We start from the raw sequence: 12,594 nt of genomic DNA, 5'->3' as shown, positions 1-12,594 counted from the left end.
TATTTAACTTACAAATTGACATTCTTAATAAACATATGTAACTTAGCATGTTACCATCATACACACACTTATATATATAACCATTAACAATCTAGAATCAAACATTAACCAAGGTTCAAATTAAACTATCATCCAAACTAACACACATATGATAACACCTATGTACATGCCACATAACCTGACCCAAAACAATTAAAAGAATACCTAGTGGCAAGATGATAGTGTAAGCTTTGCAACGATCCAACCGACACGTTTCACAAATCAACAACTACAGGAGAAGAGAAAAAAATGGTAAACATATTAAATGCTAAGTAAGTTCATAATAAAAGTACTTAATTTACCTTAACATTCCAAAAAGTTAAATAATAGAAACACATTGGCACAAACATGATAATCCATGGTATTTGTATGTATTCATACTCAATCTATCAACATAACAAATGAATTAATAACTTAACATAATAAGATCATACTTCGTAACCCATTAACATAAACATTCATACCAATTTATACCATTTTCCATTTCAATCCATACTCATTTTGCAAACATGAAAATCAAAATCATAATCAATTATCCATTACATTTCCATTTAATTACGGTTTTCACCTAGAGAACCTTAGTAAATTGAATTCGATAATTCGATATCCGAAATTGACTTGTTCACATAAACTAACATATTTGGGCTACTCACACAAGCTTCAAATCAGGGTTACTGTACAAGCTTTATTCGACACTGCTCACACAAGCTTTAGAGAATCGGTAACACATGTTGGATCTCAAGCTATTGGTAAAAAATGATTTAATGTTACTCACACAAGCTTCAGAGAATCCACAACACGTGTTGGATCTCAAGCCATTGATAAAGAATGATTTGATGCTGCTCACACAAGCTTCAAATAATCCACAACATGTGTTGGATCTCAAGCCATAGATCATTAAATCCCTAATCAAACGCATGATTCCTTTTTGGACCCTAATGGCAAACCATTTATATCCCAATCATTTACTAAGTTCACACGGACATTATTACTGTATTTGTACCATTTCAATATTTGTATCATCATTTTATATGTATTTCATCCAATCACATAAACATTTCATATCTATTTGGTATTCTCGTATCTATTTGTAATTCTTCTATATCTCATACTTTACGATTTAGTCCATTCGATGTCAAAGGTTATTAGTTTCACATTAATTCAATCAACAAGCAAAATAATACAATACAAACATAACAAAACATAGTAAGTTCCATATGAACTTACCTGGAAAAACAACAAGCAAGACGTCGAGGACGAATTCACAATTTTACCTTTTTCTCGATTATCTTCCGATTGATTCAAATCCTGATCTATATGATAATTAATTTCAATTTATCAATTACCTTAAATTTTCCTATTAAATGCATATGATAATTCAATTTCACTTTTGGAATGCTCCCTAAATTTTTTTAGTTTATTCAATTTAGTCCTTTAAACCAAAATTGCTACAACTTTCAAATTTAAGCTTTGATTTCGAAACAAATCTCAATTTTATCCTTCTACAGCCATCTATTATCTATAATTATATAAATTTAACATAAATTTCAAAATTTATACACCTTAGCCCCTATGTTAAAAAACTAGCAATTGAACTTTACAAACTAGTCATTTTTCATTTCTAAACTTAGAATATAACAAAAGAATACCAATTTCATCAAGTATTCAACAATTGAAACTTTTGAAAACTTTAACAATTTTACAAGTTGATACATATGATAGCTAAATTAAACTCTTGGGACCTCAAAAACATAAAAATTATAAGAAAATGACTAAATTGAACTTACCAATTGAGGGACTAAAGCTTGAACGAGCCCTTTGGTTTCTTAGCTATGGATAATTGGTGAATGAAGAAGAAGAAAGGTATGTCTCTTTTTTTCACTTTATTTTCTTTATTTTATGTTTTATAATTATAACATTTTAATATTATTTTCTCATAAAATATCATCCAAACGTCCACCATAATTTTAAGTGGTCAATTTGTAAATTAAAACATTGGTATTTTAATTACTAAATAAATCCTTTAAACCTTTGGCCAATTAAAAATCTATATTGATTACACTTTTACCACTTTAACAATTTAGTCATTGTACCTTAATTAACTAGCCAATTGACTAAATTAAAGGACCGAACTTTAATTAAATTTTATAATAATCTCATAAATATTAAAATATTAAAATTTAACAACAATATTTACCGACTCAATCATTAGAAATGGGGTTCCAAAACCACCGTTTCTGACACCACTAAAAAATGAGTTGTTACAAAGAGTATGGCTTAAGTACCAATTTGTGGGTTAAACTTTTTTTAATGTTTAATATCTCTGGTTTGGATGGTGTTTTTCCTTAAACCTACTAGTGCTTATAATAAGCTACAGGGTTTAGGGTATAAAAGATGTTCCACATGATATACTTTGAAAATAGATTTAATTGACTATGGAGAAAATTCTCTCTATTGAAGAAAAGGAGGAGCTGGAAAAATCAAACAGAAAGATGAACACGAATGATAGCGAGGAGACCCCAACTAACGATGTAGCGGTGAGCGTTCAATCAAATTGAGTGGAAAATATTGAGTTAATTGAGTTCATAAGTCCTATTTTATCATTCTAACTCAATTTGAAATTTTTTTCGAATCGAGTCGAGTGAGATGAAATTCGAGTTGAGTTAAATTGAGTAAAATTGTTCAAGTTAAATTAAAAAAATTGAACATGTCAAATAAAAATATTATTATAGTATAACTAATTCCATGTTAGAGTACATAAATTTGAGACCATATATATTTGAAATTTTTTTCAAAGCAAAATAATAATAAAATAAGATATTGAGTATGATAATTTTGAATCATTAATTAGGTCCCAAAATTGTTATTTTAGAAAAAAAATTAAAAAATTATATATTTTTATAATTTTTTTAAAATTTTAAATTTTGAAATTTTTATAAATATTTTGAATTTTAAAAATTATTTTAAATTTTTGAAAATTATTTTGAATTTTTTTTGTAATTTTTGTTAAGAGAGAGACCAATTTGCTTATTTTCAAAGTTGACAAGGACCAAAATAGTATTTACACCAATTTGTTATTCGAATTCTTAGAGTTATTCGAATTGTGAAATTCAACTCAGCTCGAACTCAAAACTCGAATCAAGTTATTCAAGTTTACTCGAATAATTTAAATAAATCGATTTGATTAACTTGAAATTCAAAATTTTTTTAAATTTTTTTCAAATTGAATCAAGTTTTGATCACCCTTGTAATAATGGACAAGGTGGGAGGGTAATGTCATTCAAAGATTCTCTACTTTGCCCCAACTATGGGGATACAATGGAAAGGTTCACCGAAAGGGGTATTGAAGTGATGGATATGGATTCTGAAAGTGAGGATGAGCCCAATGAGAGCGACCATGACGATACTATAGTCAACATCTCCCTATCAAAATCGTAACGATTTTTTAAGACGATTGGGTTTAAATACCTTTCCTACAAACTAGAACAATTATGACATCTTAAATATGTGATGGGAACTATAGACTTGTGTCATGATTATTTCTTAGTGAAGTTAGGAAACAAAGAAGACCATGAATTTTTGATAAATGGAAGGCCACAGTTTGATAGGGGCAGGTTTTTAACATTAAGAAAATGGGTCCCAATTTTCTGCGCATCGGAGGCTTTATTGAAAATGGTAGAAGTCTGGATAAAGTTACTGGAGCTACTAATTGAGTACTATGACCCTAATATTCTCTCAAAAATAGGTAAAGGGTTAGGGGTATTCTAAAAATTGATAACCTCACCATGAGGGGTGAGAGAGAAAAATTTGCAATACTTTGTATCCAAGTCGACCTGGACAAGCCGCTAGCCCAATTGGTGGTCATGGATGGTAGACGAAAAGATATAGAGAATGAAGGTGTTTATATCCTTTGTTTTCAGTGTGGAGTTATTGGGCATAAAGAAAAATGTCTTTTGACGATTTTAGACGAAAAACAAGTTGAGACATCCTAGAAGTAATTGCAGGCGAAGTTACTAAACTAGGGAAAGATGGCGGCAAAGGTACCCTAAGTAAAGACAACACAAATAAAGATCATGGGTTTGGTCCTGATCTACTGTAATTCGGTGTTGCAAATTAAACTAGTTTTCACACTTTAAGAGCTTGAACACAAGCATTTTGGTTAAGATCTAATTACATTTTCACAATTTTAGTTAAATTCAATAAAGTGTGTAATTTGAGTCTTTTATTGACCTTAAGGGTCAAATGAGGCCTAAGGGTGAGCTAATATACTTTTTGAGCGTACATGAGACTATTAGAAGGTGTGCTAACTCGATACTAGTTGCTGTGTTGCAACATGGAGCACTGGATGTCGTAACATAGGGAGCAGAATAGAAGAATTTCAAGACTGCCTTCAATGTCGTGACACAGCCTGAGGATGTCCCGACACACCCCTGAAGACACCTTGAAGATGTAGCATACTGCCATCGATGTCACAAGACAAGACTAGGTGTGTCGTGACATCACCTCTGTGCAGGAAATAATTACGAGCCAGGGGCGTTTTGGTCCACACAATCAAACATTAAGCACGATAGCTGACCTATAGTTAAAGACGATGGCCACTCTAAAGTCTATAAATAGGCTCATTTAACACATTTTATGGACAACTTTGATATTGTATGATTTTTTTTTTCAATTTAGTCTTTAGTTTTTCTCTTTTCTTAAGCTTTAAGTTCATTTCAGTTTTTGTTATTTGCTTTTGTGGAAGAAATCAGATTTGTGAAACAGAATCAAACTTTGTGATGATTCTGCATTCAATTCTAATACAAATCAGGCTTCTTCTAAACTTTATACTCTTGAATTATTATTCATGCCTACTCTTTCTATTAAGTTTATATTGTTTATGAGCTCCATGAGGAAATAATCTTCTTGTGGGGGACTAGCGAGTGGAAGTATGATTAATTAACTATTTTGTAGGGGTTCTCTTAGTGGATTAGCTATTCAAGAAAAGAAAAACCTAAACCATAGGCTTGGCAACCCTAGGAAGTCATTAAGGTGAGAATTAACCCAAATTTAGTATGGCCTATCTGTGAACACCTTAACCCTGGATCGGTTTGGACTGTGAGGTCGAGAGATAAGTAGTTCTTGCTAACTCGTTATTTTAGTGGAAGATCAAAATATCCTGCTGGGATATTAACTAGTTGATTGAACAAAAAAACCTGAAGCAACAATTGATTATGATTATTGAAGCAAGCTAATCAACCATATTCAGATTTGATACATTTTATTTTTTGATTTCTCATGATTTATTTATTTATTTCCTTTATTTTATTGTTATTATTAAAAATCACAAGAAACTTTATGTTTATTTCATTGTAATATAATTTACCTAAAGTACTAATTAGATCTATTTAAGTTTAGATTGGGATTAATTTGATGCTCGCTTCCATTGGGTACAATCCTTGGTGTACTCATCTACTTGTTGTAATTATATTACAACCTGACCCATATACTTGCGGATACTACCTTTTTTATATATTTTGTGCAGGATTTCTACTTTAGATGTTGGTATGTCCGGAGGCGGTAAGGCCCTTAGATGATAGTTCAACCAAGAAAACCTAGGTAAATAAGGAAATCTGGTCTACGCTCAATAAATATGGAGAAGGAAGAGCCAAAAAAAAAAAAAAGAAGCCCTAGAGGGTAAAGCATCGGGTAAGGCCCCTTAGCTTTCTTCTAAGAAAAATCCAAATTATCATTTAGAAAAAAAAATTCAATGGTTAGAAAATACTAAAGTTATCTTTACAAGAGAGACAACTTTTGTTTCTAAAGGGTAGGTTTCAAAACTAAGGAAAAGAAAGAACAATTCACCACTAATATCAGGTAGAAGGAAGGAAAATCAAGCCCCAACTATAGGGAATATCCTAAATCTTACGAAATTATGAAAATTATCTAAATTCAAAATTAAGGGTCTGGCCTCCAAAGGAAAAGATAATTAGAAATCAATTCTTTGTTTGAAGCAAAATATGAAAAATCATGAATAATTAAATTTCAAAAATTCTGGAGATCATGTTAGACAATGCTCTTATAGTAAAAACAATGGCGTTTTGAATCATATCTCATCAGGTAATAACAAATCCAAAGAGTTTATCTCTAAGACTTTCTCATTGTCTTACTATGATTCTTCAAAGAATGATGAACGATGGAAAATTTTGATGTAAGAGCCAAAAAAGGAGAGGGCCAAACCTATTGAGAATGAGACCAACCAAACGAGGGTTGTCACTCAATAGACAAAATTGTTTCCTTTCAGACCAAGAATCATTACCGACTCACTTATTGCACAGAGTTTCAATCTAGGAAAGGGAGGAAGGAATAAGGCCGGGGTTTCCAAGAAGAAACTTAGCAAATCTATCTCAGTAAGAAGCTGTGAGTTCAAACCAAGGGTCAAACAGGCATCATGTAGATAGTTGATTTTCCCCATCGACGTAGATATTTTCAATGCCTATTCCAATATATCCAAGGTTCATCTCGATCAGATACTTGAACCAAAGTAAGGTGGTTTGAAACTTAGAGGAAGACTCTAAATGGCTTATCAATATTCCAACGGTGAAATTTAGGAATACCCATTGGAAATCCATCTATCAAGCATTCATTTATTGATTCAAAAGTTAATTCTGAATCCATGACTACACCAAATCAACTTGAAAGCAACTACACTAACGATTCATAAGATGGACTTCCTACTTCATAAAATAGAGTTATGCCTAACTCGAACTCCACTACTAATGAGGAACTAAGCTCCAATGACACATCTACCTCTACAAATTCAAAATCAAATGTCAATGATCACATGGAACTCTAAAAGTGTTCGAAGTATAGGCTTTACAAACATTGTTGAAGATTTTCTTGCAGTTTACCATCCCCCAATCATGATTATCTTTGAAACAAAAATGAGAGACATTGATGTTCCTAGAATTATCTCTCAACTTCCATTCAACTGTTAGTTGGATACTAATACCATAGGTCACCGTGGAAGATTGTGGCTGCTCTAGAACTCAAATACTATCTCTATTGTTGAGTTGACTGACACGAAATAAGAGATTCATGCTCTTGTCAAGGTATGTGACTCTCACTCATCGTGGTTACTTTCATCAATTTATGTTAGTAATTATTTTAAGTTCCATAAAATAATTTGGAATAATCTTAATATTATTGCTTAAAGCTATAATCTCTTATGGCTTATGATAGGTGACTTTAATAAAGTCCTCTCTAATGTAAATAAAAAAGAGGGGAGGTCGGCCTCTCCTACTGATCTGCCGTAATTTCATAAGTTAAGTTAAGCTCCCTAGTACGCTTAAAGAGCTTGTTCTCAAGCAATTTATATGATTTTGTCGTGTTTTTACTTAGTTTTCATCATTTGCTTTAATAAGTGAAATAGTGCGTTTTATGCCTCTTTTGAGACCTGAAATGGCCAAATGCGCTATAGAGGCCCTAACATTTGATTAAGTGTTGTGAGGAGTCAATGATGGCCTGGACATGAATGAAAATATCACCTAGTAGGGGATATCACGATATCGAAGTATGGAAGTTGTGATACCCTTGACAGTGTTGAAACGAGAAGAATTGAAGCCATCTATAGTGATATCACGATACCAGCTTTGGGTATTGCGATTCCCAACCTCCCAATAACCCCCTAATTTAAGACTGTCATAGGGATCGCGATACCACATATGGGTATCATGATACTACTATCGTGAAGAGACAAAAATTGACTGTAGAGGTAGTCCTTGTCCAAATTCAATACCAATCAAATTTAGAGTTTGAGGGTAGCTGGGAGAAATTTCTTCCGTTGGTTGAATTTGTTTACAATAATAGTTATCATGTAAGTACTAAAATCACATCCTATGAAGCTTTGTATAGTCGAAAATGTAGACCTCTATTATACTGAATTAGGTTGAATTAGAAAAGGCTATTCGATGTTGATTTGATTCGAGAAACTGAAGAAAAAGTCAAAGGAATACATGATAGTTTGAAAGCTGCTTCTGATCGTCAAAAATCTTATGCGAATTTGAAAAGAAAAGATATTGAAGTTCAAGTTGACGATAGAGTGTTTTTAAAAGTATCGCGTTGGAGAAAAGTCCTTCATTTTGGCCGAAAAGGAAAGCTTAGTCCATGATTCATCGAGCCGTATGAAATTATCGAGAGGATTGAGCCAATGTCTTATCGTTTAGCTTTACTATCCAAGTTAGTGAAAATTGATGGTCGTGAAACTATAAAAACCTGCCAGGAGTGAATAAAAGAAAATTTAGAAATTTAAGCAAAATTAAAAATAAAACTAAATTGCAATAAAAATAAAATAAAAAATGGCTAAAGTAATAAAAATTAAGCGTTCCTAATATCTTAGTCCCCAGCAATGGCGCCAAAAACTTGATGGTCGTGAAACTAACTAAAAATTTGACTTAAGGCAAGCGCACCTATCGAACAGTAGTATAGTTATGGTGAGACCGGAAATATCGTTTCCATGAGGACTAAAAGTACTAGTAACTACTATCTTTTTATTATCTAGCCTAAAAATTAAGAGAATGTTTTATTTAAAATTAATTATCTAATTAACTAATATTACGATAGAGATTAAAGTTGGAGAATACTTTTTGGAAAACCGATGGAAAAGACAACACCCAAGGAAGAATCCACCTAGACTTCACTTATTACCTTTAAGTTAGACGATTTATTCACTTGACTTAATCCATAGAAATCCCTGATTTATGTTAATATCTCTCTCGAGACTAAAAACAACTGACTCTAGGTTGATTAATTGAAATCTTTTTTTAATTAAAACCCTAATTGTTGCATTAACTCAATCTATGGATTCCCTTATTAGATTTGACTCTAATCCGGCAGATTTATGTCGTCCTATCTCTAGGATTGCATGCAACTCCGCTTAATTATGAATGATCTACTCTTAAACAGGGACTTTTGCTCCACTAAATAAGCACATCAAAAACCTGAATTAATATCTTGGAATATTAAAGCAATAGTTAAATTCACAATTAAGAATAAGAACAAGTATTTATCATATAACTCAAATAATATTAATATCCGTCTTAGGTTTTATCTCCCTTAGGTATTTAGAGAGTTTAGTTAATAATAATAATGGAAAACATCTCAAAGTTTGGAAAACAAAAAAACATAAAGAAACCCAAATACTTCTAGGAAATTGGATGAAGATCTTCAATCTTCATGTAGATCCAACCTCCGAGGTGATTTCGATGGTTGTCCTTGAGTATTTTCTACCTTCAACTCTTCGTCCCCTTCCTAATCCTCTTCTAGGGTGTTTATATAGAATTTTGAATGCCCAAAATAGCCCAAAATTAGCCTTTTTCTGAGTAGAATAAGACTTGGGCTTGACAGGGACACGGCCGTATGCCACACCCATGTGAAGGTGCTCAGGCCGTATGTAATTCTGACTTGGATTAATATCGACACAGCCATGACACACAGGCGTATGATCTACCTGTGTGTCACACACGGTCGTGTGGATCACTCTTGTGGAAGTGCCTAGGCCGTGTGAAACACTGATTTAGGCCCAATTTGTCTGCTTTTGCCCCGTTTCTCGCTCTTTTAGTTATCCTAAGCTTTCCTGAGTATAAAACATGAAATTAAAGGGTTAGGAGCATCAAATTCAATGAAACCAAGGAAAAATCATTCATAAATATACCAAGCATAGGGGTAAAAATATGTATATATTATGGTTTATTAAATATCCCTACACTTAAGCATTTGCTTGTCCTCAAGCAAAATCCTCAACTCACAAATAAAATAAATCCTTCTTAACTTATAATTATCATTAATAATGTTCGAAATAATCCACAACTAATCATACGTTAAGAGCTTAACTATAAGAACATTAAAGTTTCAAGCAATCCAAATTGAGCATTTCAATCATAAAATCATAGGTATCCCCTTTTATCTAAGTAATCACCATTAATTTCAAATTGACAAGGTTGACATCCTCACTAATGATTCACACAAATCACTCAAAGTGTTTAAGGTTCAATAATTAAACACTTAATAGTTAAACATGAAAAGTTATTACCATAGACTTGCATTAAAATCAAATCTCCACCACTATAATGAGATGATACACAAAACAAAAGGTCTTTAACAGGGTTGTAATGGGGCTTGGATTAAAGGTGTGGATAAAGGCTGCAAAAGAGGGTTAGAATCGAGATTAATTTAATAGATTACCAAACTTATAAAAACAAAGCTAATCACTAAATTACAAACAAGTGCCAGAATTAACACTAATCAAAACTAATGAAGGGAGCTTTTCTCTCAATATGATAACTTATCCAAACTCTTTATAAAAACATGTAATTTGAATGAATATATGAGTTTTTTTTTAAGAACAAGTACAATAATGGAAAATACATAATAAGAAATAATTCAGCAACTGGAATGAACGAATGATAAACCATAAATTATACATATTTTTACCCAATGTTTAATGCATTTTATAGATGATTTCTCATTAGAATTGGTGAATTCGATGCTCCGAATGCTTTAATTTCATGTTTTGTACTCAATAGAGAACCAAGAGTAAAAAAAAGCCAAAAACGAGCCAAAAAGGGAAAAAAACGGACCAAATTGAAAAGATGACACGGCTAAGCCTTGCCACACGGGCAGCTCACACGCCCGTCTCTTTCGAGGGTGTCGACCAAGGCTTTCACGATTCACACGGCCTGGCCATTGACCCACACGGCCGTGTGTAATTTAACGGATCGAACACGGCTTGGCAATCATGTCACAGGGCCGTGTCACACGGGTGTGTCCCTACTGAGCCCAAGTTAAGTCTAATTCGGAAAAAGCTACTTTGGAGGGTTTGTAGGCATTCCAAAGCCTATAAATAAGCACTGGAGGAGGAGAAAAGGGGAGACGGAGAAGAGGGGTAAGGAATTACCCCAAGGAAGTCGATTGATCCATCTCAGAAGCCAGATTCATCATCAAGACTGAAGATCTCTCCTCAATTTCCCTTCAAGAGTTTTGGGTTTTCTTTATGTTTTATATTCTTTATTCTTCTGAGATGTTTTCTTATTTAGTTATGAACTAAATCCCCTAAATACCTAAGGGAAATGCAACCTAAGACGAATCTTGTTATTATTTTCTGAATCGTATGATAAATCTTTAACTTGTTCTTAATTATGTGTTCTTAATTCTTGTTTTGATATCCTAGGATACTGATTCAAGACATACTCTTATTCAGAGGAGGAATAGACCCTGTCTAAGAGTAAATTTGCCATAATTAAGCGGAGTTGATTGCGCGCCTAGAAACAGGCTGACAAGATTTTGCCAAATTTGGGTGAAACCTAATAAGGGGATCCATAGATTGAGTTAATGCAACCCTAGAGTGTTAATTAGAGAAAAGTCTCGGTTATTCAATCTAGGGATTAGACATTATTAGCCTTGAATAGGGATAATAACATAACTTAGGGATTCTACGGAACAAGTTGAATGAATAAATCGTCCGATTCGGAGCCAAAATAACAAGTAAAGTCTAGGTAGATTTTTCCTTAGGTATTGTCTCAAGTCAATCGATTTTCCCAAAAGCAATTCCCCAATTCTTTTCTCTGTGCGTTCTTAGTTTAAATAATTAGTTAATTAAAAACAAACCCTTTTATTCTTAGACTAGATAATAAAAAGATAGTTATTACTAGTACTTTTGGCTCCCTTGGGTACGATATCCCAGTCTTGCCATTACTATACTATTGTTCGATAGGTGTGCTTGTCTTTTTGTCGTGATAATAGTTAGTCTAAGTTTGATCTTCATTATAAATATTTATTACTTGTTACGAATCACACAATCAAGTTTTGGCGCCGTTGCCAGGGAACTAAAATATTAGGAACACTAAATTTTTATTACTTTAGCCATTTATTTTTCTTGCAATTTTATTTTATTTTATTATTTATTAATTTACTTTTTCTGTCTCTTGGCAGGGTTTTTTTATAGTTTATGACTAGAAGAAACCTGTTGGGACCATTACTTTTTGATGAAGAAATTGATCGTACAATTCGCAAAAATCAAAGAGAAATAAGGCGTAGCTTACGATACACGAAAAACGAGCGAGAAGACGATACTCAAACCTCAATCAACGAGATGGCTGAAAACCAAGGCAATCAGCTACCTCCTGCAATTGCTGCTAATCAAAATCCTGCTCCACGTACTATGTATGATATGCTAAACCTTCTTTAACAGGAACTGAATCCAGCATAGTTAGACCTGCTATAGCTGCAAATACTTTTGAATTAAAACATAACACTATTAAGATGATACAGCAGTTTGTTCTGTTTGATGGTTTGCAGGATGAAGATCCCAACGCTCACTTAGCAAATTTTTTGGAATTTTGCGATACATTCAAAATCAATGGCGTTTCTAATGATGCCATTCGCCTTCGATTATTTCCCTTTTCACTGAGAAACAAAGCTAAACAGTGGTTGAACTCGTTTCCACGAGGGTCTATCACTACTTGGGAACAAATGACCGAGAAATTTTTACTAAAATATTTTTCACTGGCCAAAACGGCT

Source organism: Gossypium hirsutum, chromosome A13 (assembly GCF_007990345.1).
Source record: "Gossypium hirsutum isolate 1008001.06 chromosome A13, Gossypium_hirsutum_v2.1, whole genome shotgun sequence".
Classification (NCBI taxonomy): Eukaryota; Viridiplantae; Streptophyta; class Magnoliopsida; order Malvales; family Malvaceae; genus Gossypium; species Gossypium hirsutum.
The sequence above is the reverse complement of the archived record's forward strand: the minus strand, read 5'-3'. Positions refer to the sequence as shown.